Source organism: Molossus molossus, unplaced genomic scaffold, assembly GCF_014108415.1.
Source record: "Molossus molossus isolate mMolMol1 unplaced genomic scaffold, mMolMol1.p scaffold_m16_p_3, whole genome shotgun sequence".
In the NCBI taxonomy this organism is placed as follows: domain Eukaryota; kingdom Metazoa; phylum Chordata; class Mammalia; order Chiroptera; family Molossidae; genus Molossus; species Molossus molossus.
This window is the reverse complement of record NW_023425366.1, coordinates 90,336,929-90,344,482: the sequence shown is the minus strand read 5'-3', so window position 1 is coordinate 90,344,482 and position 7,554 is coordinate 90,336,929. Positions and strand designations below refer to the sequence as shown.

At 38.2% G+C, this 7,554-nt stretch overlaps 1 long non-coding RNA gene across 1 annotated transcript; it reads right to left on the bottom strand.

The window, feature by feature from the left end:
* Positions 1-210: 210 nt before the first annotated feature.
* LOC118641393 lies at positions 211-6,087 on the bottom strand. Its single transcript, XR_004961598.1, has 3 exons — positions 5,939-6,087; positions 3,542-3,593; positions 211-305 (listed from the first exon to the last, which is right to left on the bottom strand). It is a non-coding gene; the product is annotated as an uncharacterized LOC118641393 (long non-coding RNA).
* Positions 6,088-7,554: the final 1,467 nt, after the last annotated feature.

Below are 7,554 nucleotides of genomic sequence, written 5' to 3'. Positions count from 1 at the left end.
ACCGCAACGCACTAACCCAACCCCGTAATAATATGAGCCAGAGGGATTGAATTATCCACCACAACAAGCCAATTGCAGGTTAAGAGCAGAGCGTCTGCCATCTGAGAGCCTATTTTAGGGGCAACGAAGTGTAATCCACTTACTTCCTTTGACAAACCGAAACATTACAATTCACATGCTTAATAAATATATTCTTATTATTTCACATACTTTTTCTCCATGTTCCAAGAGACGGGCTGAGATGGTCCTTCCTCCTCCCACTCGGACAGGGCTCAACTGGTCCCTTATAGCCCTGTTTTTCAAGCCTATAAGCAGGTGTGATGAGAGAAGGAAGGCGTGAGGGATGAGGGCAGCAATGAGCAAATCCTTTTTCTGCTGCAGAAATCGCTTTTTAGGCCGCAGACGGAGCTGCTCCTGCCCGGGTGCACGTCAGCTAACCAAAACGTAGCAATAACTTTCAGGTCCCCGTAAATGCCCTGCTTGACCAGAAACGCAGTACAGCCAGTCAGTGAACCCCCAAAGGCCAGGTCAACTCTGGGCTTTCTCTCCCCAAACAAGGTTGACTCCTGGCCCCAGCCAATCAGGTAGTTCCGTTTGTCTCTTCTTTGTTCTTTGTTCATTGTCCTCTAAAAGATCCTGACTTCTGCCCCATGTTGCAGCTTCCTGAGAGGCTGCCCATTTCACGAAGTGTTTGTATCCCGTCAGTTGTCTCCCTCAGTCACTTGTTAACACTGTGACATGCTGACTTATTCTAGGCCAGCCTTTAATCCAGGAGGGATTATTTTCCTGGTGAAAAGGAAGAGAGAATCTGTCCACAGAATGTCTTCTCAGGTGGAATTATTAGGAGATTGGTTAATAGAGCATAAATCATAAAAAAAAAGAATAAATTGGGATAAATGCTGAATAAACTATTGAATGGTATATAATAACCTTTCAAATGGAAGCCTTTGATGTACTTTAAAACATAAGAACACCTCTGGTTTTGGCCAAAAGACAATGACAGGAACCAGATTTACCCTCCATTAAAATTAATTCCAAACTGGAGACTGGGCTTGTTCCCTAAACAGACAAAACCATGGAAGCAAAACTAAATCTACCTTATTTCATGAACGTAAGGAAACTTAGGCTTCTTCCCTTGTAAATACATCTGCCAATAGTGAAAGGAAATAACGTAGTTTTCCTAAAAATGGTATGAGATAATGAATCACTTTTAACCAATGCCCTGCCACTTGGACCCCCTGCTGTAATAACTAACCATTATAAAAGGTAAACAACTTCCTTTTCATTTTTAAGTCATCCTAAAACTCCGTGCCCATGAGCTTCAGATCATTCTTTGAACTTGAAGGTTCCCAAATTGCAAACTGTTCTTCTATGCACACTAAACTCTTACTAAATACTGTTTATGGATTTGGTGGTTTTAATTTAGCTATTTCTGAATTTGGGGCAGTGCCTGTCATCAGAAATGGGGTTCTAAGAGATCCCCAAAGATTCTGTAAGCAACCCGTGAGCTCACTCGGAGTTTGAGGGTCTCTCTGGGATCCCAGCTTCACTCTTTTTGTGTTTTGAGTGCTCTGACTTTGTTATGTATATTTGCATTTTGTTTGTTGACATTTCTTGTTAAGTCACCCTATTCTGTTCAAAAGAAGAGAAAACACACAATTCCCTGTGTTTTACAATAACTGTTAAGATGCAGGGTCCCTCACATGTCTTAGGAAATCTAAAGGCAAAGATGGGTTCTACCAGACCTAAAACTCTCCACCTTCCTCAAAAATTCCAGATGATTGATAGATGATAGATAGATAGATAGATAGATAGATAGATAGATAGATAGATATCTCCACTTTAAGGGATACCCTTGTTACCCTTGAAGAGACAGGATCTCAAACTCTCAGAGACAATGGAACATTCTTTGATTGATATGCAGAAGCTTCTAAAAGACAAAATGACTCCAAAATAATTTCTCCTATAGAATCCCTGCAGTGTGCAGGTGGTCTTAACTTAGTCCATCTGCCAGAAACATGATTTGGATCCTGCTATTCTTTTAAATGTTGTATTATTTTATCTGAGACATGGCTAAATTTTTACATGAAAGCTGTAAGATCTCTGTGTCTGTCTATCTGCTTATGTCTATCTATGTTTGCATATATAGTATGTATACGTGATATTTTGAGAGTTCTATTTAACTGGCTTAAAGAAAAATAAACACATATAAATTAACTATTCCTAAAACTTTCAGAAATATCAGAGGTAGCCCAAATGTTTTTCAGGTTCACATGCTCTGTAAACTTTGATAAGTAAAGCTAGTTTACGTTTGTTGGTTTAATAAAAGCAGGCATGTCTTTGTCAACATTAAATATAATGCAAACAAAAAATAAATAAATAAATAGCAAAAAAGAAATAAATGTAATGCAAACATACAATTTTTTCTACCTGGGTTTACTAGTCAAATAAGCTCATGCTATCTCTGTTATATAATTTGTCAACAAGAAAAATAATTTAAAATGACAATTAGCTGTTTGATACCTAATCTAAGCATAATTGTTAAAAACAAGTAATTTAAGCAGATGTACATAAATTAATACCAAATTAAACTAAATAACGAATACCAGTTGAATATCCAGATCGTTTCTGATCATATACCAAGAAAATTGCTAAACACATGTTTATTTACTTTTGGCTTTTTTAAATTTTACAGAGAAATGGGATATTTGGGTCTGTTCATAAATATGTCTTTTGCCACATTAAAAAATTGTCCTATGAAGAACCTTTTTAAAAATTACAAATTATAGCCCTGGTCAGCTTGGCTCGCTGGTTAGAGCATCAGCCTGCAGTCCAGAGAGACCTGGATTCAGTTCCCGCTAAGGGCACGTACCTCGGTTGCAGTTTGTCCCCGGCCCTGGTTGGGTCATGTGGGTGGCAACCAGTCGATGTGTCCCTTTCATGTCGATGTTTCTCTCTCTCTCTCTCCCTCCCACTCTATCTGAACAAAAAGTGGAAAAATGTCCTCGGGTGAGGACAAAAAAAATATTACAAATTTTATAGTTATATATTTATAAATGTGTTAACCTATAGGGTGCTAATATATGACAGACAGTTCACAAGTGTCAGTTTCCTAGTTTTCACTGGAAAGTAAAGATTACTGAGAGTTAAAATTAATAATCAATATATAGAAACAAAACTACTAGAAGCAGTAAGAGTGAAAGGAAACAATTTTGTATACAAAGTATGGAAAGAAAATGGGACTTTTTTTCAAAAGAAGAGTATACAAGAAGTGTAGGATGTGGTTTTGTTAAGGAAAAAGAGAGTAACGTGGCCTAAAATAAAATGGCTGGTTGTTCCAGAAAAAGAAAGAATAAGGCAAAATTTGTGTGGATATAAAAAGCTGCAGAAGGTTTGTGGAAATTTTATGTTATGAGGTCAAAGCTGTCTACACAGAATCATTTCCATCAACCCACATGCATCTCTATCAAACATCTACTCTTTTGTGTGACAAAGGCCATGGGCCATGACATACCAGTTTTTTCAGTTATTCATAACTTACAAAATACTTTACTCAGAGAAACAATGGAATTGTGTGGTTGGTTTCTCCGTTGCTGAAAAAAAATGAAGAAAAGAAGCACATTTAAATCATCAGGAAGTAGAAATTTATTTAGCACACACTGATTTTTTTAATTGACCCACTAGCCTATCCCCACTCTCTACTCCTCCTTGTGTTCTTACACAACTTATACTTTGTTCCCTAAAAACAAATTGGCTATACCAGGGTTCAACAAAGCAATGTCGGCAAGCTGCTCCGGGATCCTAAGCGTTTTAAAGAAATCTTATTGACAACATTATTCTACTGGGAAAATACATTCTATAACAGAGAGGGAGAAAGAAATAAAACGGGTCAAGAAACACTTACCGGCATGTACCTCCTCGCACACAAATCTAGTCGCCCACCACCCATCAAGAAGGAACTGTCTCCCTGGTGCAGAAATACCGCGATGCCCACCGTCAGGGCTGCCGACTCCACGTCTCGGCCTACCCACGAGCGAGGAAGATCGGGAGCTGGGACAGAACTGTTTCTGCAGTCTCTCTTCCTCTTCTCACCTCTAAAACATACTCCTTTCCCCCAGTTATAGGTGGGTCTACGTCAGTCATTTCCAGGTGTAGCCACTTCACGTGCAGGTGAGAGATCGGAAATGCAGATTTCCATCGAAATGCATCTCAAGCTAAACTCGATTTCAAAATACATAGCCCATACCATTTCCCCCTGAGGGCTTTTCTTGCAAGTAATTCAAATTACTGAAGAAAACCGAAGTCTATGTCCCACTTTGGAGGCACATGGGAAGCTCTTGAGAGTCTTCGAAATGCCAACTTGTGGTTCCCTTTTATCCTCCCCCAGCATCATCGCTCAGGACCCCTAAGAGTTCACATTCCAGTCAACTCAAGGTGTTTTTTACACTATCTTCCCAAGAAATGCTCATTACCCTCCGATGGAACCAGAGATTGCATTCGTATGCTTTGAAGATGGAGGAAGGGACCGTCAGCCAAGACACAGAGGTGACTCTGGAGCTGCAGGAGGAGCCAACCCTGCAGACACCCTTGACAGCCCTGTGAACCCGATTTCACGGACTCCCAGAACCTCAAGAGAATACATGTGTAGTGCGGTAAGCCACTACGTGTGTGGTGGTTTGTTCCAGCAACAAGAGAAAATAAATACACCATATATATGAGCCCAAAGCTGCTTCTCTGAGGAAAAAAGCATGAAATTCTGCCGGGGGGGGGGGGGGGGGGCTCTGCGCATCTGTAGATTCACTTCATTCAAAAGCTATTTTACACACAGCCTGCCTTTCTGGGGGCTTATCTTAAATTAGAGATAAAATATCACAGGAAGGAAAAAATAGCATTTGGTAAATTTTTAAAATTATAACTTATTCTAAAGGTATTTCTCATGGCTAGAGACAGTCTTTGCAGGGCAATTGGCCTTTAAATAGAGAAAATAATGATCCAAGTTTCAGATTCCTGCATTAGGGTTTATTACATGCAATGTCTGGGTTATATTAAAGTCTTGGAAATCAGGGTTTATAATGGGATGGCTGACAGACCCTTAACTTTAATAGCCTGTCCAAGTACTGCAATAGTGAGCATTACTTTTTAATGTCATAAAATGATGGTTAAAACACTATGGAATTTTCTCAAGACAGATAAGCAGGTGTTCAAGAGAGCAGAACTATTTAAACTCCATTGATTTATGGTCTATCTTATATCGAAGGCCAAAAGTTTTATTGAATTCTCACAGTAGATACTCTGAACTTAATTTTCCAAAATAGTAGGACTATTTCAGGGGTCTCCGTATATATTAATTTCTTCATTTTAACACTGATGTTTCCGTATTTTTAACGTTAGTACACCTAATGAAATGGAAGCCTTGGTCAAAATTGTGTTACTTTATACTTTCTTTTTATTGGCTGACTTTTCAAAGTACATTTTATGTGATAAAAGCTCAGTAAATAGCTACTAAATGATATAATCTAGGAACACAAGCTCCCAACTAATCCTTTAAGCCGCACAAAACTTCCGTCACTCTTTAGAACTGTGACTATGACATAACTGCTTAGTGTGAAGAAATGGCAAAGGGTTTGTCATAACCCCTTCACTCCAGGGCGTTCCGCCCACCCCGAACCCAGTTATGCTGCCTGACTGAAAGAAGAGGGGCCGTTAGAAAAGCCCCAATAAGCTATCAAACATTTTATATGATCTCTTAGCATTTTCTGCTGGTTTACATGAAAATCAATACTCTTATAACTGCAGGACCAAACCCGAATGATTTAGTAGAACTGATATTTACTGTGGAATAAAACAGAAATACCATTAGCTCTCAAAATCAAATAACTGTAGAGAAAGCTAGAAGCAAAATAATTATTAATATTCAGGCATGTGGCTACCGGAGCACCTGATATCCCAAGTTATCCGCGGTACTGACTGTGATAGCAACGGATTCCTCTTGCGAAAAGAATGGCTGGAAGCTGAGTAGACACAGGGCTTACAGTGCATGAACTTCTTTGCTTGGCCTCTGTTCCTAGGCTCTCATAGCAAAAGGAGTCAAACCTAGAAAATAGAAAAGTGTGAGAGCTATAGTGAGAATGAAATGATGGCACATGGTCAAAAATTTAAAAACTTAGCTAGTAGCAGTTCAGCGATCCTTAGAACACACTCAGTTAAATGAACATATCTAGATAACATCTACCCAGGTGAACAATTTTGTTATAATCCAAGATAATTCCCCGAGACATGTCCCTTTAAAAATGGATATTACTATATAATAGTTTTAAAAGGACGGGTTTAATGCTGCAGTATGCGTTTATATCTTTTTGACAAGTTATGTATATTGCTATGCTTCATTGAAATTTCTCATGGTTCATTCAATTCCCACAACCAAGCAATCAGATTGAAAGGGAAGCCTTGGTTTTTGAACAAATAAGGGAAGCTACACAAAACTGTATTAAATTTTTTTCTTGGTCAGATTTGTAAAACATAAAGATTGTTAATTTATGCAAAGTATCATTTTCATTATTTATAAGATTGCATTTCTGGTTTGTTTAAAAAACTTCAACCAAAAGCATAAACAAAATGAACTTTTCTCCCATAAAAATAGCCAGTTATTTGATCAAATTCACCTGAATTTACTTTCCCATCTCTTTTGTCAGGTACAGGCATGTGTCTGGAGCAATGAGAAGACGGAAGGTAAGAACAGCTGGGATGTTTTTTTATTTAAGTACAGCTGGTATACAATCTTATATTGGTTATAGTAGTTTCAGGTGCACAATATAGTGATTTGACATTTTTATATCATACAATGTGATCACCCAGCCTACTCTAGTAATCATCTGTCACCATTCAAACTTATCACGGTATTATTGACTATATTCCCCTTTATCTTTTCACCCATCTCCCTCACCCCCTCCCTTCCGGTAACCATCTCTTTGGTCTCTATTTCTGTGAGTCTGTTTTTTGTTTTGTTTTGTTTTAGAGTCTACATATAAGTGAAAACATAGGCAAGGTATTTGTCTTTCTCTGTCTTTCACTTAGCATCATACCCTCAAGACCCATCCATATTGTTGCAAATAGCAAGATTTCATTTTTTATTGATACGTAATATTCCATTATACACACATATACACACCACCACATCTTCTTTATCCATCTATCTATTGATAGACCCCTAGGTTGCTTCCATATTGTGGCTATTGTAAATATTGCTGCAATAAACATAGGTCTGCACATATCATTGTAAATTCATGTTTTTTTTTCTTTGGATAAATACCCAGAAGTGGAACTGCTGGGTAGTATGATATATCTTTTAATTTTCTGAGGAATCTCCACTGTTTTCCACTAGGGCTGCACCCGTCTGCGGAGGGCATGGAGAAAGGAGAATCTTGTGCACTGTTAGTGGGACTGCAAGCATGCAACAAGATGATTTTCTCCTTTGGTATCCTAACCTAATATTTTATACATAGGTAGATAGAGAGATAGACATATATAACTGTTATTATAAACTGTGGCTGTCAT